A 25,319-nucleotide genomic window follows, 5' to 3' on the forward strand; every position below is an offset into this window, starting at 1 on the left:
CCGCAGTGCGTGTGGATGGTGAACTAATTGAATTTTTCTCTTTGAAAGTTGGGTTGAAACAGGGATGTGTCATGTCTCCATGGTTGTTCAATCTGTACATGGATGGGGTAATAAAAGAGGTACAAGGTAGGGTAGTGGATGTTGGAGAGCCGTGGTGAGAGAGGATAGTGTTTGGAAACTCCCTGTATTGTTGTTTGCAGATGATACTGTGTTGTTGAGTGAAGACAAAGGGGAGCTGCAAGGCTTGGTGGATGAGTTTGGGAGAGTGTGTAAGAAACGGAATCTAAAGGTGAATGTAGGGAAGAGTAAAGTGATGGTCTATGAGAGAGGTGAAATCATTGAATGTACAGCGAGGTTGGATGGTGAGGAATTGGAAAATGTGAGTACGTTTAAGTACTTGGGTAGTGTGATGAGTAAGGATCGAGGTTTGGAAGGTGAAGTGCTTGAAAGGGTACAGCAGGGAAGAAAAGTTGCTGGGTCATTGAAAGCAGTGATAAGAAATAGGGAAGTGAGCATGGAAGTGAAAAAGTTAGTACATGACAGTATTGTGATACCAACTCTAACGTATGGAAGTGAAGCTTGGACGTTGTTGGAAGGACACAAGTCAAGAGTGAGAGCAGTGGAAATGAGTTATTTAAGAGGAGCCTGTGGAGTCACATGGAGAGACAGGCTGACGAATGAGGATATAAAGGAGCGTTGTGGTGTGGATGTGGATGTGATAGGAAGCGTTATGAGGAACACACTGAGGTGGTTTGGCCATGTGGAGAGGATGGAGGGTGAAAGACTGACGAAGAGAGTGTATGTGAGTGAGGTGGAAGAGGGAAGAGGGAGGGGGAGGCCGAGGATGAGATGGAGGGATGGGGTGGAGAGGTATATGAGAGAGGGGGGTGTAAGTTGGGAGCAGGGCAGTGAAATGGCGGGGGACAGGGCGACTTGGAGGCGATTTGTTTGTGGCTACCTCGAACGGGATTGAGGTGTCTGGCAATAGATAGATAGATAGATACAACACGGAAGGGTAATGAAACATTCTCTGAGTGACATACTGTACAAGGATACCAAAAAAGTAAATATAAGCGCAGAAACTGTCTTACTGTATAAGCAGAATGATCACCAATGATTTAACACCTGTACAGCCTTCATTAGTTAAAACACGATATGAACTTGGGCTCCCTGTTGTAGTGGAGCTGCCTGTGGTGAGTCTGAGTCACTTAGGTCTTGAGACTAGTCCCGGTCACCTAGGTCGCCACAGAGACCTGAGTTTTGACAGACAGTGAAATGCAGCCCAAGACAAGTCTCAACCACAGATTGCCACAAATGAGTGCAAGATCTTCAAGTTACTGGCAGGAGGACTGAAATCGCATCTACTTTCTAAACAATCATGGTTATTTACCATGACTTAAACGGACTCGGAATCACTTACTTTTTTCGACGGGGAGAGGGGGTAACGACCCTGAAATTTATGAAGAACTGAAATTTTACTGAAGAATGACAAATGTATCGTAATATTCCCCTGTGGAGTATGGTACGGAAATAATCACACGTACTACCAGCAATCTTGACAGATTTAGAATATTTAAAAATATTGCGTGAGCTTGTCAGTCTTGGTAACAGTGTATAATTTAAGTCTCCAACTGAAAGCATAGTAAAATTGTAGTACCATCCAGCTCGTAGCAGGTAGTCACTGAAGTGCTCATAGAGGAAATGTGGGGAAAAATATCAGTGAAAAAAAAAAGTACGAAATCCGTAAAGAAATGTGCGATGGAAAAGAAACAAAGGCATAAAACTAGATGCATCTTCGATTGAGAGAAAATAAAAAAATGAATCAATGAACCCTTTAACAGGCATTGGGAAATAACCGAAGTAACGTAAGCAACACGTTGTCGCTTAGCATTAGAGGAATCAGCCACATGATATTTTTCATTTAAATAGGCTGGAGTCTCTTCTTACCTTCTATCTTAGTAAGGAATGATCGAGGACGGAAGAAGAAGAAAAACGAGCGATACATTGTCATCTCTTTGTTGGTTGCATCAGGGAAGCCATGAAGCTATGAAAGGTAGAAACTCTCTCTCTCTCTCTCTCTCTCTCTCTCTCTCTCTCAAAGTAGCCATTAAATTTATAGCAGCTGTTCCATGTTTGCGTTTGGGAAAATTGATGGTTTGTCTTACCTACTTAACCACGCGGGAAGGAATATCACAGAATAGTTGCATTTGTATCTCCTTAATACTACCACTGACAAATTACTAACGAAAGTAGATTTAGAGAAGCAGAGATAGCTAGGTGAATGTAAGAATGAGTTGGAAATGAAAAATCAATACTAAAACTGTATTAAAACAAAGCGAAATAATCAGCTTGTGTATAATCTCTCTTATATAAATTATGCAATATCTCCACACCCTACATTTGACAAAATTGGATAGACTCGTAAGCAACAGTTTGGTGACTGAAGAATTAGCCGATAGTCCAGCAGAGATTGTTATGATATTTATAGTGTTAACTCTCATTTAACGACTTCCCGCCAACCAACTTTCCCGTTGATTATAAACTTCCCGACGTCGAAGCAAAACTTATTGGCGTTGCAAACTTAGAACTCCCTCGGGACACAGAATAAAGGCGGTGATTCAGAAGACTTTTGGCCACTTTTCCCACTACTAGTAATGCAGAACACGAGGGAGAACATAGTGTATCCAGCTCTTCCTTCTTCCGGGCTGTTTTGTGGGAGATCACCAGTTATTTCTCTCTCTCTCTCTCTCTCTCTCTCTCTCTCTCTCCCTTCCGCTGCCGCCACCTCTGTATTGGCGTCTGATTTTATATGCTATGCGAAACTTCCTAGCACCTTTTTGACAGCACCGAGTTTTACATATTACACCTTGATACTCAGTTCCGGGCTGTAAATTTTTTTTTTTTTTTTTATAATTACAGTAATTTTAACAATACCATCCACTCACTCGATGTAGTGCTACTTTGGGTACCTGCCCTCTGTCCTTTCCTCTCTTGTTTCCTTTCTCTTCTGTCTTTCTTTCCTTCTTTTTTTCCCCTTCCTTCTGCCTACGAGTGACTTTACACTCCCTCTTCTGTCTTTCTTTCCATCATTTATTCCTCTTCTTTCTGCCTATGCGTGAATGTACTCTGACTGACAAGCCAAGTGGTTTCCTGTACACCTGGAAGCCATTTACTATTCTGGATGGTAACCATATAACCAAATTATTGCCCCTCGTGGGTTTGTGGGTAATTAAGGGGCTCCAAATGGATTGAGCCTGTGTAGGTTTATATCGAAGGGATGGTTTGGGTTTATTGCTCACGTAATGCCACTTGGGGATGAATGAGACTGGTCACTCTCATCTAAAATGTCAGGACCAACTTGCCTAGCCCCGGGCTCCTACTCTCCTCATGGGGCAGCATAGGACTGGGTGATGAATGGATGGAAGTATTAACAATACACCAGATGGCATGAAGTGTATTAGGCAAAGGCATCGCTGAAGCTGTGGTGTAGGAAACCTCTAAACCCCCAAGAATATGGGTTTTAGTATATTTAACAACAGATCAAAGCAAGAGCTGTGCACAACAATGCCAGGTATTAGATGACGACGATAATTTGTACTTTGGGTGTGAAATGAAATTTTTGTTGGTAAGTGTGAATAAAAGGCAAACATAAAGAATGAAACTGAATCCACGTCACATGGTAAGCAAAATCTAAGCCAAACATTTAACAGAAAATTTTCCGCTTAAAAAAAATAAATTTTCAACACATTAAAAAAAAAAAAAGAACAAAAAGCAGTGCCACGGCACATTAAACCCGTTCCCGGCAGTCATTTTAGTGGTGACGTATAAACATAACAGGATATCTGGTCAAAGATGTCACATAAAATTTTGAGTAAATCGGGTAAAAATTGACGATTTTATGCCCATTTGAAGTTTTAGGCCCGACCCATCTGACACTGACCCTCCTACCGCTAACTGGGCGGTGATCCCCTCTATGTAATGAGGCATGTTATAGGATGCAGACTTGAAAGATGCACCTTTAGGTTTTAGTTTCATGTCGACATGACGAAGCTGAAAGAAGTTGTGGTGAAAAAACAATTTTTAACCGTTCCCGTTTATTCCACATTTTGGGGGCCTACAGCCTGGGCCTTGGCCGAATTTGGCCCAAAGTTTAATCAGGTGATCAGAAGGACATAGGCGATCATCCCAGTATATCTAGTCAAAATCGCACCAGTATTTCCCGTGTAATGTTGTTAACAGACAAAAAAAAAAAAAAAAAAGACAAACCGAGTGAAAAAATCCCCGTAAAAGACAAACCGAGTGAAAAAATCCCCGTCCCCAAGCTCTTCCTGGGAGGGGACGGGTAATAATAATGTTTGCCAAGTCTTTATATTTCACACTATGATGTAAGACAATATAAATTGAAAATATAAACTTGTACCAAATTATATGAAAGAAAGAGAGGGAGTTAAACTGGGTATGTGGTAGGTTATGTAAGGGCACAATGTTAAAATTGTAGGAGCTCCTGGCCAGCCTCCTCATTTTTGTCCTCACCTCACTGTTTCACGTCCCTCCCCCCCCCCCCGCCCCACTGCACTTGACTGTATTGCACACAGGAAAGAAAACGAATATATAATTGCGGCTCTTTCGCACTGACAACGGTACAGTACCTAAGACCTCGTATCGTTTCGTAACGTTTATAAAAGCTCCATCATGCTGCATGCGTAGGCCTTGGTCACTATATGGCGGCTCTCCACGTTGCTCGATCTCTGGCAGCCTCGTTAATCAAACCCTTATCCCTGAGGTCACACTCTTTGATCTCGTCCGAGGTCTTTCTCGGTCTCTCTAGTAGCCCTACGCCGACGTTCACACTTCTTACTTTTCGCACCCAGCTGTTTCCATCCTCTCGACTCATGTCTTGCTTACTGCAGTAATGTAGGGAATGCTAAAAACGAAAATGACTGCGTCACTTTCTGACTGCGTAACTGATTACTAAATATCAGGGAAATGACAAACAACAGTCACTGATCAAAGGAATATTAAAAGTGTACCCTCATCGCTAAGACAACACCTCCCTGAGCTTCAAAGTATCGCGTGACGCTGGCAAAGATAATATGAAAAAACTATGGTCATAGGGAAGAGTCTGACGGAATTCTTTAAACCCTTCAGTCAGAGAGTACTGTCTAGTGGTGAATTATATAATGCAGAGGCAACCAGTATAGTAAATCCGTCATTGTACTGAACTGATTGTTTTACATCGAATAATTAATATCCCCTCCACTCGGTGCTATAGGTCAATATATTGCCAATGTAAAATGTCCATCTCGACTGGATGAAAATTGTTAACTATAGCATTGCCCAGTAGGTTCTGCATTTGGCAGTGTTCCTTGCACGTCTCATACACTGAAAATGAATTTACACCATTACCATAAAAGACTAACTGTTTAGTAGGGTGAATTATTATTTAGCAAATTATCTTTCTACTTCCACAATAGTATTTATCTGACTGAGGTGAAATAATAATAGCAGATATGCAGATTTTTCCTGTTCATTCAGAGAAAACATGCAGAGTGCATTCCCAATCCTGCGGTATGTATACCAGTTTCATTCAGATCTGTGTGATCACTTTCCCCTTTTTCTTTTGCTTATTATTTTTTGGGAGGGGGCTGACCCCCTCCACGAACCGCTGCCTTGTTGTATTACGGGTGAGAGTCCACTGTATAACATGTAATTAAATACTAAACCCATAGGTGTCCTCCTTTGGCTGTTTGATAATTTATAATTTGGTGAGGGGGACTGACTTTCTAAAAATCATGGTTGGAAAATTGCTGCCAGACGAACTCACTTGTAAAGTTTTATCCAAATCTTTCCCCTCCTTCTGGTCGTTTATAATTTTTGGAAAGGGCTGATCCCCCAAGTTTCACGCTCACCAAATATCGCAATACGAATAAGAGTCTATTGTAAAACTAGTTCGAAGATATCATATCTGCCTTCCTTCTACTACTTCTGTGAACTTTATATTTAGTGAAGGGGGCTGACCGCATTAAAAATCTTAGATGGAAAATAGGCAATGGAAGACGTTCAGAGTAGCCAGAGGAACTCACCTGGGCGGTTTCATTGAAATTACAAATAGCCTTGGAGGAGTTAAAGCACACACACACACACACACACACACACACACACACACACACTGGTGCAGTGGTAACGTTCTCGCTTGCCAACTGGTGGACGGGAGTTCGCGCCTCGCTCAGGTTGCGAAAAGTTTCACTGACGAAGTGGGTGGTTACTGTCCCCCTTGAGCAAGGGGACGGGTGTGTGCGTGTGTGAAGGTCACAGCCTTGCCCTTAGATCGGACTATATGAGCTCTCAGCTCCCTTCCGTGGCTCAACTTGTATGCAAATATTCCTGCACGAGTCATTCGTATTGGTGTCGCTGGTGGCATTTTTGCTTTTATTTTATTTTTTATTTATTTATTTATTTTATTTGAGAGGGAAACTTCTTGGTGCTGGTGGTGGGAGTGTGGAATGAAGGGAAAGAAATGTGACCATGATGTGGAGAGGAAGAAGGAGGAAGGGAGGAAGGGAAAAGGTACAAGGAGGAAGGAAGGAAGGAAGGAAGAGGGTGGAAGAAGGAAGGGAGGAAAAGAGGGAGACAGACAAGGAAGGTTGGACTGAAGTAGATAAATAGGAACAGGTAGGATGAGATGGTAGAAGAAAATAAAAGAGGGAAGTATGGAAGATGGAGTGTAAGATGTTTTTTTCTCTCTCTCTCTCTCATCTCTCTCTCTCTCTCTCTCTCTCTCTCTCTCTCTCTCTCTCTCTCTCTCTCTCTCTCTCTAACGAGGAAGGAGGAAAGTAAGAAAGATGAAGTAGAGGGAGACATCATGGGAGTAGGATTTATTGTTAAAGGATTGAAGGCTTGGGATAAGAACGGAACGAGAGGAAATATGAAAGTGAGGAGATGGATATAGAGTGAAAGAGAATTATACCACACAGCAAGAGAATGAGAGATAATGCAAAGGAAAATGCATCCTGTATTGATGGAGTGATACATAAGGCAAATATATATATATATATATATATATATATATATATATATATATATATATATATATATATATATATATATATATATATATATATATATATATATATATATAACGAAAGTATCAGGCACGTAGGAGAAGAAATTCCTGGAGAAGCAAAAATGAAACAGCAAGTTATGTTTTCTTGGACAAATAAGTCAATACAAGGAAGAAATTGAGGAAGAACGAAGAATGAAATAATTTTTTGGTACGCAAATACCTATAAAGAGAAATTACATGAATGGGTTCAGTAAATATATACAAGGAAAAGTTTTAAGTCAAAACCAGAAAGACACGACAGGGGAAGGTAAGGAAAAAATGAAAATTAGGAGCTTCGGGGGACTTGCTCTCTCTCTCTCTCTCTCTCTCTCTCTCTCTCTCTCTCTCACACACACATACACACACACACACACACACACACACACACACACACACATACACATCACCGACTTAGTCATTCTTGGCATATAACTTCTTTTCACATCTTCAAGACTTTTCCTACTCTCAGCTCGTCCTCGCTTTCCGCTCCAGGGCCTCAGCAGTTCATCTCTCCACAAGAGTGCATAATTTTTCCTTCCTGCATTATATTTGTTTTTCGCTTGGCTGGCGCGCGCGCACACGCGTACGCACACGCACACACACACACACACACACACACACACACACACACACACACACACACACACACACACACATCACCGACTTACTTAGTCATTCTTGGCATACAACTTCTTTTCTCCTCTTCAAGACGCCTTTCCTTCTTTCTGCTCGTCCTCCCTTTCCGCTCCAGAGGCTCAGCAGTTCACCTCGCCACAAAAGTGCGTAATCTTTCCTTCCTGCATTAATACTTGTTTTTCGCTTGGCTGGTGCACACACACACACACACACACACACACACACACACACACACACATATACATATAGATAAAGTACAGTAGATGGATAGATACCAATATAGATAGATACATGAAGTACTTGTACGATATTCTTAAATACCTCCGCCAAGGAGGTTATGTTTTACCCGCGTTGGTTTGTTTGACGGTTTGTCTGTCCGTCTGTCTGTTACCAGGATTACTCAAACATCCACGAATGGATTTTGATGAAATTTTGTGTAAGGGTGGGCCATGGGCCGTGGAATAAATGTTTAAATTTTGGGCTGGATCCTGATCCTGATCCTGATCCCGATCCCGATTCAGAGCATCCCGCACTATATATCCAAAAGTTCTCAATTAATTTCAATGAAATTTTGTGGAAACGTGGACCATGGACCAAGAGAGAATTGATAAGATTTTGGGGCAGATTCGGATCCGGATCCGAGATTATTCAAAAAGTTATGAACAGATTTTGATGAAATTTTTGAAAGGGTGGGCCATGGGCGAAGGAAGAAGGGCCATGGACCAAGAAGGAATTGATTAAATTTTGGGAGGATCCTGATCCGAAGCCTATATCCCCGGATCAATGGCATTAGCGGAGGTATGCGCTCTCTGAACGCTTTCTAATTAATGCATGTATCGTACAAGCACCACGTCCCCTTCTCTTGGTCTTCAGCTTCATATATTCCATCCGGTTCGCTAATGGATCCTTTATTTATATATATATATATATATATATATATATATATATATATATATATATATACAGGGAGAGAGAGAGAGAGAGAGAAAGAGAGAGAGATAGATAGATATCATCATCATCATAAACATCATCAGCCATTGCAAGTCCACTGCTGAACAAAGGCCTCCCCCAACCTTCTTCACGAATTCCTTGACTGAGCCATTCTCTGTCATGTTTTCTCTCTCCACCTTCTCTCTGGCCTTTGCTGCTACTCATACAATCTCTTGGAATCCAGTCAGTCAGCCTTTTGCTCTATCGGTTATCCTTTATTCTTGCTACATGACCTTCCCACATCCATTTCTGTTCTTTTATAACTTCTATAATGTCTTTGACTTAAGTTTGCTCTCTCACCCAAGTTGATCTCTTCCTGTCTCTTAAAGATACTCCCAAGATTGTCCTTTCCATTACCCTTTGAGATCGGATTAGTTGCTTTTCCAGCGATTTTGTCAGTTTTCAGGTCTCACATCCATACTTCATAGCTGGAATAATACATCCGTTATATACTTTTCGTTTCATATATATTGGCAGTCAACAAATCATGATGTCCTTATGTTTACCGAAAGCTTTCCATCCAACTGGAATGCTTCTTTTTATTTTACTATCTTGGTCTTTTGTTAACTTTAGTATTTGCCCCAAGTAACTGTACTCCTCGACTTCTTCAACAATTTCTTCGCTTCTGATGACGCTTTTTGGTTTATTTGGACTAAACATTACTCTAGGTTTACTCCGGTTCATCTTTAGCCCTATTTTGAGACTTTTCTGTTTAGATCATTTAAGATTTCTTGCAATGTCTCTGCTGTTTCTGGGATTAGGATAATGTCATCTGCAAATTTTAAATGGTTTAGCTTTTCTCCATCTCTATTTACTCCTTTGCTTTTCCAGCTTAGGCATGCTTTAAATAATTTTAGAAAAATTGTATTTCCCTGACGCACGCCCTTGTCAATCTTAATTTTTTCCGTGATTTTATGTAATTCAACTGTTGCAGTTCCCCTTTTATATATGTTTTCGAGTAGTTTTACAATGTTCTCATTTACTCCTTGTTCTCACAATGAATCTGTGATTGCTATGTCCTCCTCTGAGTCGGAAGCCTTTTCCTAAGCAACAAAATCTAAGCACAGTGGTTTATTATATTCTGTAGTTTTCTCTATTACCTGATTCACTGTGTGTAGGTGATCTGTTGTCGAATATCCGCTTCGGAATCCTGCCTGTTAACGAGGTTGGTTTTCTTCCAGATTAGTTGTTATTCTGTTCATAAGGACCATACTGAAGAGTTTGTAAAGAACTGATAATAAGCTACCTGGTCGATAGTTCCTAAGATCTTTTGAGCGGTCTTTATTGTAAAGTATAATATCTATTGCATTACGCCATGTTTGGGGAATTTTCTTCTTTTTTATACGCTGAGTAAATAGGTGGGCGAGCCTGTACATATACTAGCAGGGGTACCCGGCCTTGCCTGGCCAAAAAGCCGAACACTGTAATCCTATTTGTTCTGCTTCAATCTTTCTTTCTACTCTAGAAACCCCATGTGCTCATGATTAAAAAAAAAAAAAGTATCGCACAGGAGTGGTACGATGAAATATGAATATGGCTTGTGTACTCCCTGGAAATTTAATTGATTAATTATCATCTCAATATGCATTCAGTAACAAAATCAACCATAAATTGTCACAAGAAACCTATCTATAACATGCAGGCATGTTTGACAACATGGTGGACATTCATCAAATATTCAAGAGTTCGTCGTCCGAGGCGTCAAATTGTTTCGGGCCAAGTGTGCACTGATACTATTTTTTTTAATCGTGTGTACCTCTTATGCTTTTATGGAGGGATTATAAGAGGTCCAGGAATGTTCTGTTTCAGCTTTCACAGACTAATGCCAGTGATTGTGTGCACTTGTTTACTCTTACCTGTCACCTCAAATGACCTCCCACCAATGATCTCAAACGACTTCAGAGGTCAACCTCACATAGCCTATGTCCGAACTGGAGGTCATGTGTGTCTCCATGCCAAAAATTGGGCTGCTGGGTCCAGTCATTCGAGCATGTACTACCGGTGACCTCAAATGACCTCCGAGCAGTGACCTCAAATGATTTCGGAGATCAACCTCACACAGACTATGTCAGAACTGGAGGTCATGTGAGTCTCCATGCCCAAAATTAGGCTGCAGGGGTACCAGGCGTTGCCCGGGCCAAAAAGGCTAATTCTCTGCCAGCGACCTCAAACGACCCAGATATGAATTTTTACTCCCTCAATACCAGCCTTTGATCACCCTGATTCATAATATATGTAGGTCTGGGGGTCTTTGGCCCTTGGTTTGGGTGCCATTGAATGACAGACAACGCCTCTCTTATATATATAACCCACTAGATCCCAGGGGTGCTGGGCGAGGCACTGCACTGGGAGGGTACTAAGCGTACCACCCTCCGCCTATTGGCTCATAGTCCCGAAGCTCATAAGTCCCAACCCGGGGGTTCCCTACTTTATAAAGGCCTGAAAAATCCCAGTTCGGTCCAATACTCGAGACACTGGGTTCCAATGGGTTAAATATATATATATATATATATATATATATATATATATATATATATATATATATATATATATATATATATATATATATATAAAATGATTGTGATGGGGGATATGAACGGAAGAGTAGGCACTGGTCCTGAGGATGACATAATGGGTTGCTATGGAGTACCAGGAGAAAATGATAATGGGAAGAGACAAAAGGATATGTGTCAGGAGAGGAGGCTGTGCATTTGTAACTCGTATTTCAAACACAGAGATGCACATAAATATACATGGTATAGAGGGAACGGGGATCGTGTTGAAAGTAGCCTGATTGATTACGTGATCGTAGAGAGGTCGATGATGGGAATGGTTGCTGATACGAGGGCTGTGAGAGGACGATGTGGAGGTCTGTCAGATCATATGATTGTGGTATGCATGATCAAGCTGAGAGGAGTGAAGTGGATCAGGAGAGAGAGGAGCAGTCAGGGAGAAAGACTGAAAGTTGAGAAGCTGAAGATCAAAGAAATGGCAGATGAATACAGGACCAAAGTAGAGGACGAGGTAGAATTACTGAATTGGAATGAAATGGATCTGGACAGACTGTGGAATGCATATAGGGATTGCTTAGTGAGGAATGCTAAAGCGGTGTGTGGTGTGGCAAGAGTAACAACAAAGAAGAAAGGTACGGCATGGTGGGATGAGGAGGTAAAGAGAGCGGTGGAGGAAAAGAGGAAGAGGTGGCTAAAGTGGTTACAGGACAGGGGTTCAGTTGAAATAAGAACTGAATATGTTGAGAGCAAGAAACACGTAAAGAGACTAGTGAAGAGGAAAAAGAAGGAGGTAAGTGAGGATCTAGGAAGGAAAATGAATGCGAACTACTCTGAAAATAGAAAGTTATTCTGGGAAGAGATGAGGAAATGTAGAAGTGAAAGCGGAAAGAAATGGGATGGTGTGAAGGATGCAGGTGGTAGATTATTAACCCATGGAGGTGAAGTAAGGACCAGATGGAAAGAATATTTTGAAAGCCTGATGAATGGGGATAGAGAGAGCAGAGCAGCTGTAAACATGATTGATTTTGGGGGTGTGCAGAGAAGGAATGTAGTGCCAGGAGACGTGACACTCGCACAGGTGAAGAGTGCTGTAAATCGGCTGAAAAGTGGGAAAGCAGCTGGGGTTGATGAGGTGTATGCAGAGATGCTTAAATGTAATGGAGAGAATGGAATGAAGTGCTTGTTGGAGATATGTAAGAAGCCATGCATGAGTGAAACTGTGCCTGCAGAGTAGAAAAAGGCTGTGATTGTACACCCTGTACAAAAATAAAGGTGAACGAAGTGAGTGCAAGAATTATCGTGGCATAAGCTTACTGAGTGTGGTAGGGAAGGTATATGGAAGAATTATTATAGAGAAAGTAAGAGAGATATCAGAAGTCCTAATGAGTGATGAATAAGGGGGCTTTAGGAGTGGCAAAGGATGTGTGGACCAAATATTTGCAGTGAGACAGATAGTAGAGAAGGCTTGTGAGAAGGACCATAAGGTATTTATGGCATTCATGGATCTGGAAAAAGCATATGACAAAGTGGACAGAGAAGGATTGTGGAAAGTTTTGCGCATGTACGGTGTAGAGGGTAATCTGCTATGTGCCGTCAAGAGTTTTGATGATGGTAGTGAAGCATGTGTCAGGGTTAATGGGCATCTGAGTGAATGGTTTACGATCAGTGTGGGCGTGCGACAAGGTTGTGTGATGTCCCCATGGTTCTTCAATGAATATATGGATGGGGTGATGAGAGAAGTGAAAACACGAGTAATGGAAAGAAGGATGGCACTGGTAATGAATGGTGATGGATGGAATATCTCAAACTTGTTGTATCCTGATGATGCAGTACTACTTGCAAGTACCGGACAAGAACTTGGTAGGCTAGTGCAGAGTTTTGCTGATGTCTGTAAGCGTCGCTCCTTGGGAGTAAATGTAGAAAAGAGTAAAGTGATGGTTATTGAGAGAGAAGGTGACTCCCAGTGCAATGTAACAGTGAATGGCGAGAGACTAGAATTGGTGAGAGAGTTCAAATACCTGTGTACAGTGATAGAAAAGAGAGGAAAATTTGCAAAAGAAGTTGAAAGTAGAATGACACAATTAAGAAAAGTAGCTGGTGCAATGAAGGCCTTGATAAGAAACAGAGGCTTGAGTGTTGCAGCTGCACGAGGCTTACATGAAGGAGTGTTAGTGCCAACTTTAACATATGGATGTGAGACTATAGTTTGCATGAAAATGAAAAGTCAAGAGTAAGAGCAGTGGAGATGGGACTGCTGAGGAATGTATGTGGAGTACAGAGAGTGGATAGGGTACGAAATAATGTGATTCGTGAAAGATGTTGAGTGAGGAAGTCGGTGGACACCAGAACTGAAGAGAGTGTACTGAGATGGTATGGTCATGTGGAGATAATGGAAAACAATAGAGTGGTGAAGTAGGTATATCTGAGCGAATTCGAAGGAGGGAGGAGGCGAGGTAGGCCAAGGAGAAGGTGGATAGATATGGTGGATGAATGTGTGAGGAAGATAGGTTTGGAAGTCGGTGAGGCTAGGGAAGTGACAGAAGATCGAACTGGCTGGATGAATGTTGTGAGGAGAAGTGCATGATCAGGGATTTTTGGCACCCCTTTTTAACGTGGCAGCGTCTGGATTGACTCTGTCGGATACGATTATGTGAAGCTACAGAACGTGGTGAATGTTTTTGGCGTATCCGATAGAGCTAGGATTCCGGGGGCTTGAATGATGAGTGAATGGAAGCGTGGCCCATTGTATGGGGCAATTTTGGGCTGTCTGGACATTGCTACTCCTCAACCTGCCCTTGGGTGGGAAAGGAGGTCCGGATGATGAAGATGATGATGATGATGATGATGATATATATATATACTGTATATAAAAATATATATACATACATATATCTATCTATCTATCTACCTATCTATATATATATATATATATAAATCTATTTATCTATCTATATATATAAATCTATTTATCTATCTATCTATCTATCTATCTATATATATATAAATCTATTTATCTATCTATATATAAATATATATATCTTTGTATCTATCTATCTATCTATCTATCTATCTATATCTAAATATCTATCTATATATATCTCTCTATATATATATATATATATATATATATATATATATATATATATATATATATATATATATATATATATATACATATATATATATATATATATATATATATATATATATATATATATATATATATATATATATATATATATATATATATATATATATATATATATATATATATATATATATATATATATATATATATATATATATATATATATATATATATATATATATATATATATATATATATATACAGTATATATATATCATCATCATCATCATCCTGACCTCCTTTCCAACCCAAGGGCAGGGTGAGGAGTAGCAATGTTCAGACAGCCCAGATTTGCCCAATCCAATGGGCCACTCTTCCATTCACTCATCATTCAAGCCCCCGGAATCATGGCTCCATCGGATACGCCAAAAACATTCACCACGTTCTGTAGCTTCACATAAACTTATCCAATTGACTCAGTCCAGAAACTGCCACGTTAAAAAGGGGTGCCAAAATCCCTGATCATGCACTTCTCACAACATTCATCCAGCTAGCTCGATCTCTTGGCAGTTCCCTAGCCTCATCGACTTCCAAACATCTCTTCCTCACACACTCATCCACCATATCTCTCCACCTTCTCTTTGGCCTACCTCGCCTCCTCCCTCCTTCAAATTCGCTCAGGCATACCTTTTCACTATTCTATTGTTATCCATTCTCTCCACATGACCATACCATCCTAGTACAATCTCTTCGATTCTGGTGTCCACCGACTTCCTCACTCCAAATCTTTCACGAATCACATTATTTCGTACCCTATCCACTCTCTGTACTCCACATACATTTCTCAGCGGTCCCATCTCCACTGCTCTTACTCTTGACTTTTCATTTTCATGCCACACCATAGTCTCACATCCATATGTTAAAGTTGGCACTGACACTCCCTCATGCAAGCCTCTTGCAGCTACAACACTCAAGCCTCTGTTTCTTATCAAGGTCTTCATTGCACCAGCTACTTTTCTTAATTGTGTCACTCTCCTTTCAACTTCTTTTGCAGATATTCCTCTCTTTTCTATCACTGTACCCAGGTATGTGAACTCTCTCACCAATTCCAGTCTCTCCATTTACTGTATCATCACACTGGGAGTCACCTTCTCTCTCAATAACCATCACTTTACTCTTCCCTACATTTACTCTAAAGGCACGCTGCTCACAGACATCAGCAAAACTCTGCACTAGCCTACCAAGTTCTTCTCCGGTACTTGGAAGCAGTACTGCATCATCAGAATACAACAAATCTGAGATATTCCATCCATCACCATTCATTATTAACGCCACGCCTCTCTATTATTCGCGATTTTACTTCTCTCACCCTATCCATATAGGTCTATATATTGAACACCCGTGGGAACATCACACAACCTTGTCCAACGCCCACACCGATTGTGAACTATTCGCTCAGTTCCCATTTAACACTTATACATGGTTCGTTACCATATCTTGACAGCACCTAGCAGCTTACCATCTACACCGTACATGCGCAAAACTTTCCACAATCCCTCTCTGTCTCCTTTGTCGTATGCTTTTTCCAGATCCATGAATGTCATGAACACCTTATGGTCCTTCTCACAAGCCTTCCCTGCTATCTGTTTTACTGCAAATATTTGATCCACACATCCTCTGCCACGCTTAAAGCCCCCTTATTCATCACTCACTAGGACTTCTGATACCTCTCTACTTTCTCTATAATAATTCTTCCATATACCTTCCGTACTACAGTCAATAAACTTATGTCACGATAATTCTTGCACTCACTTCGCTCACCTTTATTTTTGTACAGGGGTAAAATCACATCCCTTTTCCACTCTGCAGGCACAGTTTCACTCATCCATGCCTTCTTACATATCTCCAACAAGCACTTCATTCCATTCTCTCTACTACACTTAAGCATCTCTGCATACACCTCATCAACCCCAGCTGCTTTCCCATTTTTCAGCCGCTTCACAGCACTCTTCACCTGTGCGAGTGTCGCGTCTCCTGGCACTGCATTCCTTCTCTGCACACCCCCAAAACCAATCATGTTTATAGCCGCTCTGTTCTCTATTTCCATTGATCAAGCTTTCATAATATTCTTTCCATTTGGACCTTACTTCATCTCCATGGGTTAATAATCTACCACCTACATCCTTCACACCATCACATTTCTTTCTGCTTTAACTTCTACAACTCCGCACCTCTTTCCAGAATAACTTCCTATTTTCGGAGTAGTTCACATTCATTTTTCTTCCAAGATCGTCATTTACCTCCTTCTTTTTCCTCTTCACTAGTCTCTTTACGTGCTTCTTGTTCTTAATATACTCAGTTCTTATTTCAACTGAACCCCTATCCTGTAACCATTTTAGTCACTTCTTCCTCTTTTCCTCCACCGCTCTCTTAACCTCCTCATCCCACCATGCCGTACCTTTCTTCTTTGTTGTTACTCTTGCCACACCACACACCAGTTCAGCATTCCTAACTAAGCAATCCCTATATGCTTTCCACAGGTATCCCCGAAGGATTTAGGCGTTGTCCCTGGGTAGAGGACTTTGGATTGGAGAGAGAGTAGCATTTTATGACCGGATGACCTTCCTGATGTCTACCAATGACCCTTGGGTGGATTCGATACTCAGACCCTTCGGTAAGAGCGGAGCGCTCTAACGCACATACTGATATATATATATATATATATATATATATAGATACATACATACATACATACATACATACATACTGTATATTGTTATATATATTACTGTCTCGCATGTTACTATTTACCTTTTACTCATTAATATCGGGCATATTGTCACACAGAAAGGATTGTTCATGGCAATAAGAGAAAGAAAGAAGGAAGGTATTATATCCTTAGGAAGATTTAGATTCTAGACAGAAAACTTTAGCTTGTGCTAGACAAGAATTTGACAAAAAGGAGAGATAAGAAGATGCAAGATAAAGTATTTGAAGTAAGGGAGGAGGGAGGTATGAAATGTGAGAGGAGAAGACAGAATATTATAAACGGGAGGAAAATCATTAATCAAGAGACAAAATTAGAGGGGAGAAAGAAAGTAAGAAATTTTAAGAGATATTTCAATTATAGGGAAACAAGTCAGATCTAGCGATATGTTAGACGCCGTAGCAGATTATTATAAATAATCGGACAAAGGGAAAAAATTGTGGACAAAGGGTAAATTAAGATGGGAGGTTAATGAGGATTGGTGAGGAAAGGAATGGTGAAGAAAAAAAATGGAGCTGAGGAGGGGGTTGGATGGAGCAGAAAAGCACATTGCAGTGGAAAGCACATTACAGTACCAGTATGGACATTGGTATTGTCTCTTTTAAGTTTTAGCGGGGAGGGATTTAGTATAAGAGATCATTGCATAATTACATTTAACAATAAATTAAGTGAAAATAATGTCAAGGCCAGTTACGAGAAAGTATCCAACTATAATAGGGCCAGTTTTAAATAATTATATGCAATTCTAGATGCCAATGATTTGCATCCCATTGTTGAAACATTAGATATCAAAGATGGATGAAAGTTTCTAACAGAAACTCTCAGCAATGCAGTCAAGTTACATATTCCAATGCAGAGCAGAAAGCCCGCTAAAATTCCAAACCCAACTGGTGGAACTCCTATGTTAAACGGTGTCTGGTAACAAAAATTCTTGTATACAAAAATCGTAAAACCACAAGGAGTCGAAGTAATAGAAACAAATTTAATGCCCCTGGACAGAAAGCCAAAAATTAATTAAGCGAAATAAGAATAACCGTGCGATACTTAATGGTAGTATTAGTAAATTAAATCCCAAAGAATTTTTCAGCTACATCAGAAGCAAAAAGGTTACAACTCGAGCAATCGGACCCTGAATCACAGATGACAGAGAACATAATTATTGATGATGAAAATAAGATGGCGAGAATTCTTAACACTTTCTTTTTGTCAGTAGTTACAATATAACATAGAAATAAGATTCCTGTAGGATTCCTCCATTTTCCATAGTTTCTATAGAAAAGGACAGTATAATCAGTGATCTTACAGTTAGTGAAAGCGATGTATGACCTGCAGTTAACAAACTAAAGGAGAATAAAACAAAAGGGCCAGACAAAATATCTCCATACGTACTAAAACAACAACAGAATGAAATAAAAATAAACTTTATCTGCAACTTTATACCTATTACTCATGCGCAGTAAGGTGCCACACGAGTGTAAGCTTGCAAACATAACCCCAGTATTCAAAAGGGCAACAAGTCACAACAAAACTACCACCAAATTAATTTAAAATCAGTGGTTTGTACGGTGCTCGAAACCATCATCAAAGACAAGTTTGTGACACAGTTAGAAACAAATAATCTCACCAAATATTTGCAACATGGTTTTTTAAACAAATGCTCTTGCCTTACGAATCTGTTGGGCATTTTCAACGATATATTGAACATGCACGACGAAACTAAATCCTTTGACATTGTCTATATTGATTTTCAAAAGGCCTTCAACAAAATTCCAGAAAAAAAAAAAGCAAAAAAACTCCATCAGAAGCTAACAGTGCATGATTTCAGTGGCAATGTTTTCAGATGAAGCGAAGACTGGCTAACCGAATGGAAGCAAAGACTTGTAACAAATGGAAAAGAGCCAAACTTACTAGGGGAGTGCCACATGGTTAAGTGTTAGGGCCATTTTTTAAAAACTATATAAATGATACTGATGAAGAATTATTTTATGAGATTTTTTATTTTGCCAGTTGCGCTAAAACATGTAACTGAGCAGACACAACATTGCAGAGGCAGGCAATTCAGTGAGATCTACATCAACTGTTCAGTTGGGCCGAAACATGGCAAGCGGTCTTCAGTATAAATAAATGTAAAGTCCTAAACATTGGAGGGAGTAGACTGTGGGATCAGTCGAGCAGGGCAGTGCTCCCATGGTGGATGGTATCTGATGACAGGGATAGTTGGATCTCCAGTTTCACCAGCCCTTGGGACTAGCGCCAGACCATCCCACTTTGCTGAACATTTTCAGTGTTTCAGTAACATAGAGATTAGCCCAGCATGCTCTTCAGTACAAGTTCCTCTAACTGCCAGCACCAAACTACATCCACATTACACACTACACTTCCTATTAAAAAAAAATATAAAATGACATCATATTACCAAGCCTCAAAGTCCACGGGGAAAGGGGACCTCAAAGCCTCCACCATCCACTCCTCTCCTAATGACGACCAAGTGAGATGTCTGGAACCACTGTCTGAACCACTTCCTCATTTCTGCAACATTCGCTGTCATTTCTCTAACTTTGTCTCTACTGAGCACCATCTCCTCAAAACCTCAGACCTCCTCTTCCCCACTGAGTCTTAGCTGTCTCAGCCGACTGATCGCAAACCCGTCTCTGTATCCTCTTATTTTCTCTATACTCAATTATAAGCCACAGGTAGATTTTGTATATATGTGTGTGCAGAGACATATCTTGGTCTCAGATTCCTGAACTCAATTGAATCTTAAGATTTCTCTCCCATCTAATTTCGGCTATGATATCATTCTCTGACTAATTGTCTTTGCTGTTTACCTATCCCCTAATTCTACAGCACTTACTATGAAAAATTCTTCGACTACCTTACTTCTGAGATGGAACACATCCTATCGGTTTCTCCTTGCTGTGAAATCTCCATTCTAGGAGATTTCAATGTTAACCACCACCTTTGGCTCTCCTCTCCTTTCACTGATCCACCTGGCAAACAAGCCTACGTCTTTTCTATCCTTTATGGCTTAGAGCAGCTTGTAGAGCACCCTGCCCGTATCCCTGACCTCCTTGGAGAGAGTTCCAAAATACTTGACCTCTTCCTAACATCTATTGCTTCTGCTTATGCTGTTAATCTTTCCTCTCCATTGGGATCCTCCGAGCACAACCTGCCCTATTGCTCCAGTAAGGCCCATAGACCATCCCAAAATGTGGCGTCTGTGGAACTTTGGAGCTGCTGATTGGGAGGCCCTCAGCCAGTACTTCTTTGATTTTCCCCGAATGATCATTGCTTCCACAGCCAAGAGCCATCTGAGTGTGCGGTGTGCATTAAGGATGTTATTCTCCTGGACATGAAAGCATACATTCCTTTCTCATATCATGTGATTAATGCAAAAAAAAAAAATGGTTTAATCATGCTTGTTTTAATGCTGCCCACAGGAAGGGGAAGGCCTGCAACTCGTACCGGAGCCTACCCACCCCGGAATCTCATCTCTTATATATTTCTACCCGGAATCACGTGGTCTGTTCTTCACTCTACTAAAAATAATTTCATTTAAACTAAATGTTCTAAACCAGGGATGCACAGCCTGCGGCCCGCGATATCTAATGTAAAATTAATTTTTTTTATTAATCACGATCCACTTTCTATGGCTTCATACGTCTTGTAAACTAGTCTGCAGTTTTTATGAGGAACTCTAAAAGCTTTGCATATACTTTTCATGGCATTTTATTAAGAGGTAATGCCGTAGTAATATTTTATAACTGTAAATATCAGTTCATAGATCACAGCCAGCCGTGGATTCATAACCGGACGAGAAGTGAATGATTTCAAATATAGAGCCAGGCTGTAGGCTGGAGCTGTGTCATGTGTATGCAGCTAAGGTAGCCAGGTACTTTTAAACTGCTTAGTTATTCCTTGAAAGTAGTGATCAGAAACAGGAAAGTGAGCATGGAAGTGAAAAAGTTACTGCATGACAATATTATGATACCATTTCTAACGTATGGAAGTGAAGATTGGACCTTGTTGGAGGGACGCAGGTCAAGAGTAAGAGCAGTGGAAATGAATTATTTGAGAGGAGCCTTTGGAGTTACATGGAGAGACAGACTGACAAATTAGAATATGAAGGAGCGTTGTGGAGTAGATGTGGATGTGATAGGAAGCGTTAGGAGAAACACAGAGGTGGTTTGGCCATGTGGAGAGGATGGAGAGTGAGACACTGACGAGGAGAGTGTATGTGAGTGGGGTGGAGGGGGAGAGAGGGAGGGGGAGGCTAAGGATGAGGTGGAGAGAGGGGTGTGTGAGCTGGGAGCAGGGCAGTGAAATGGCGGGGGACAGGGCGACATGGAGGCGATTTGTTTATGGCCACCCCGTATGGGATTGGGGCGTCTGGCAATAGACAGAACTTTTTCAAAGGCAGAGAGAGATAGCAACACACACACACACACACACACACACACACACAGAAAGACAGACAGACAGACAGACAGACACACACACACACACACACACACACACACACACACATACAGTCATGGGAAAAAGGAATACTTCAGTGTGGAATTCATGGAGTCAGATAATGATGTAGGGAACTGACCTTGCAATATAATTATTAAACTGAGCAAGGAAGGGAAACAAACCTGAGAAAGAAAATGCTGAAGGTGGCGAATGAAAGCGACTTGGCTGAGTTGGTTGCTCCTGTTGGCCAAAACCGAAAATGGATTAAAAAGTGACTGAAAAATTTATCGGTAGGTCTAAGGGAAAAGAAGAACATTAAAACATTTGACAGCTATAGTACAGAACTGATAAACCAGGGTAAAGGGGTAATTTTAAAAAAAAAATCACAATGAAACAATACGGAAAAGTTGGAAAAATATTGCAAAATATTACCTCTTTATTATAATATGTTTCAGTAAGTTATTTTATGAGACGACAATAAGGAAAAGTAAAGAGGATGTTGGAGTGCCTGAATAATATTGTTTAACGGGGATTTTGGCCTTTCATGTTGTACAGGAGAGAAAGAATAAAAGGTAACGAAAAGGAGGGAAAAACAAGGAAGGACTGTAATAAGCTGAAGAGGTTTAGGGTCGCATCCCAATAGGCACAGAGGAAGCCCTGGTACACGGGGTACTTTTGTCAGCTTTCCTTTGATGTTGTAATCTTGGTTATTGGATGTGTGTGTGTGTGTGTGTGTGTGTGTGTGTGTGTGTGTGTGCCAGTCACTCTCTGTTTGGTCCCATAACTCCGGGGCACCTTTGTTATCGGTTTTCGTCTTCTGTTCCTTGTCTTTTATTTTCTTAGTGATTGTGTTGCTATACTTTGGTTCATCTCATAATACACTAATCTGCCAGAGAGACGGTCACTACACGGGTATTATAATTACCAGCAACATAACTAGGCGGCAAATGGACAGTCGTCACGCATACACGTTTAATTAGATACTCCAAAGCAAAGTCTTTCGAAATTATTTGGTAAGCCCATCAGTGAAGAATATAATAAAAGTGTATTATTCAATAGTCGGTTCATTATATCGTGTGCTTACAAAATATGTTAATGTCTGTAAATAATGAAATATTCCCCACGGCCTTTCAATTTCTTTCCAAGCAATGCACGATTTACTCTAAAAGTTTCCTCAGCCTGAAGTGAATAAAGTATGGGTGAACTGCATGGTAGTGTTACGTGTGGGTATGATCATCACTTAGCCTTCATCACCGCGTATCAGAATCACAACGTTACATCGTATCTAGGGAGAGTTACAACCCCTCCACACACACACACACACACAAATTTGGACTAATCTAACTAACACTAACACACTAACAAAGAGGAACATACTGTACGTAGGTTTTGTGTGTGTGTATGTGTGTGTGTGTGTGTGTGTGTGTGTGAGAGAGGGAGAGAGGGGAGGGGAGGAACTGGTCTTTGCCAACTGAATGTCACATGAGAAAACAGGGCAAATGGGTGTCGAGGTGTGACTATCGTTATCTAATCATACCTGGTGTTGTCAGTGTAGGTTTGCATTTAGATATCTAGGCGTGGCAGGTTTGAAATACGCTGGTTTTCCTCTGTTAGTAAGGTCCTGAGAGTGTGGCTTGGCTTGATTACAAATTCTTGCCATTGTAGGGTTCGATTTCAGTGTCTGGGTCGACCGTGAAATACCTGGCCAATCTTGTTTGCCCAAGCTTGTTCACAAGTAGATCTGGAATAGGAAGTTGCGATGTACAGCGATGGTTGTACACTCTGGTCTAGAGAAATGTCTGAATGATTTGCCATGATGGTGATTACACGTAAGTCATAAGAAAAAGTATCGCTACCCCAGGAATGCTCAATGCTAAACGAACGTTAGCTGGGCTATGTGGGCGGGTCCTTGCAGTTCGCCCCTCCCCTAAATAGTGTTGCCATATCACAATCCCATTAGAAGAGTTGGAATAATGAGCAAGAATGAGCCATATGGCGGGGAAATATATAGGACATGTTTGCGTTACCCTGAGCGCCCCGCCGGGGATTGATAATGAAACTCGGCACGTTTAATATTTTCCTACTATTCAACACTTATTATCTATAAAATACGACAAATAAATTATTTTGGAGGGTATTAAATCTATAGGTATCGGCTTTTTTTTTTATGATAGTCTAGCAGGGGTGCACGAGTTCATTTGTTTGCTTTAGATGGGGGTTAAATGCTTCAGATGGATGCTTCAGACGTCTAGAGGCTGTTTTGGACGCAGGGAATGGGTATACAAAATATTAAAGCAATGAGACTGAACATGTATTATTATTTTCCTTCTATTCAACATTTATTATATGTAGAAAACAATACGTTTCATTATTACACTGAAATTTACTAACTTGGCTTGTATCAGCTGTAGTACTATCACACGTCTGGCATGGGTGCACATACTCATTGCCCGTCTGTATGTGTGTTGCCGACTTCAGACCATTCGGTTATATTTTCATTTAATGAATTCGGTGTCGGATAATAAAGGGTAGTGTCTCTATGCACCGAGGCCAAAGGATTTAGTTTTTATTACCTCTAGCACAAACTCTAATATCTGTCTCACATAACCGACATTGACGGGTTTGAGGTACAAACTTTCCTGTCCAGTCATTCCACAACACTTTGTCGTTGTGTCATAGTGCATAGCTCTGAAGGGTAACAATAGTTTTTCTTATGACTGTACACACGGTACCAGTTGCAGAAGAAACGTTAGATAATCTGTAAGCCTGGTATGACTGTAGATGGAGATATTATGTGACTGAAATGGAACTGGCTGTTACATTTAAGGAGAGATATAAAGTTCATGTTGTAGGTGAGTCCGATAATATCGTAAAACGAAAATGTGGGTTCATGTGCTTAATGGTTTCGGTGTGTCTGTGTGTGTGTGTGTGTGTGTGTGATCGCGATGGTGGTGTGATTGCACGTTTCTCTCTCGCACCTCCTCACCACTTAATCATTATTGCAATCTTTCTTCCCCTTCACTCCCTACTCCATCACCACCACACTCTCTCCCACTTCCTTACCTCCCATTCCATCACCACAACACTCTTTTCCACCATCACTACACACTCTCCCATTCTGTCATCTCCCACTCCATACAACACTCTTTTACCTCTCATTCCATAACCGCAAAAATTTCCCATCAACACTATCTCTCCCACCCCCTCTCCTCCCGTTCCATCAAGATAACTTTTTCCGCCTCATGCACGCTCTGCTTCCTCCACCCTCACTTCTTCTTCCTCAGATTTTCTCTCTCTCTCTCTCTCTCTCTCTCTCTCTCTCTCTCTCTCTCTCTTCGCATTTGCCTTCCATTACTCCTACATTTCAAACTCTCTTTTTTCTCTCTTTCTCCTTTTTCTTACACATTTCAGTCACTTCTCCATATCCCTCCTTCTTCCCCTAAAATATCTTCATATCTGGCCGCGGTGGCCGAGTGGGCAGCTTTGCTGACTGCAAAGCTGCCGGTCCATCAGCATCAGCGATCTTAGCTTGGTTCGGGCAGCTGGCGTCACTCGATACGGATGTCATTCCACTCTTTAGAGGTCTGTAGGTAAAATAAGTACCTTGGATAACACCTGGGAAGGGAGGAGGATAACTGTGGTAACCCCGATGATACAGGAACTTGGGTGAAAAATCAGTCACATGCTCAAAAGCCTCAGTTACGAACACAGACACCGAGGCTAAGCCCCTTTACCTTTACTTTTACTGGCCTCCCTCATTCTTGG

The sequence above is a fragment of the Coenobita brevimanus genome, chromosome 104 (assembly GCF_032717465.1).
Source record: "Coenobita brevimanus isolate Jiangsu-jjx chromosome 104, ASM3271746v2, whole genome shotgun sequence".
NCBI classification, from domain to species: domain Eukaryota; kingdom Metazoa; phylum Arthropoda; class Malacostraca; order Decapoda; family Coenobitidae; genus Coenobita; species Coenobita brevimanus.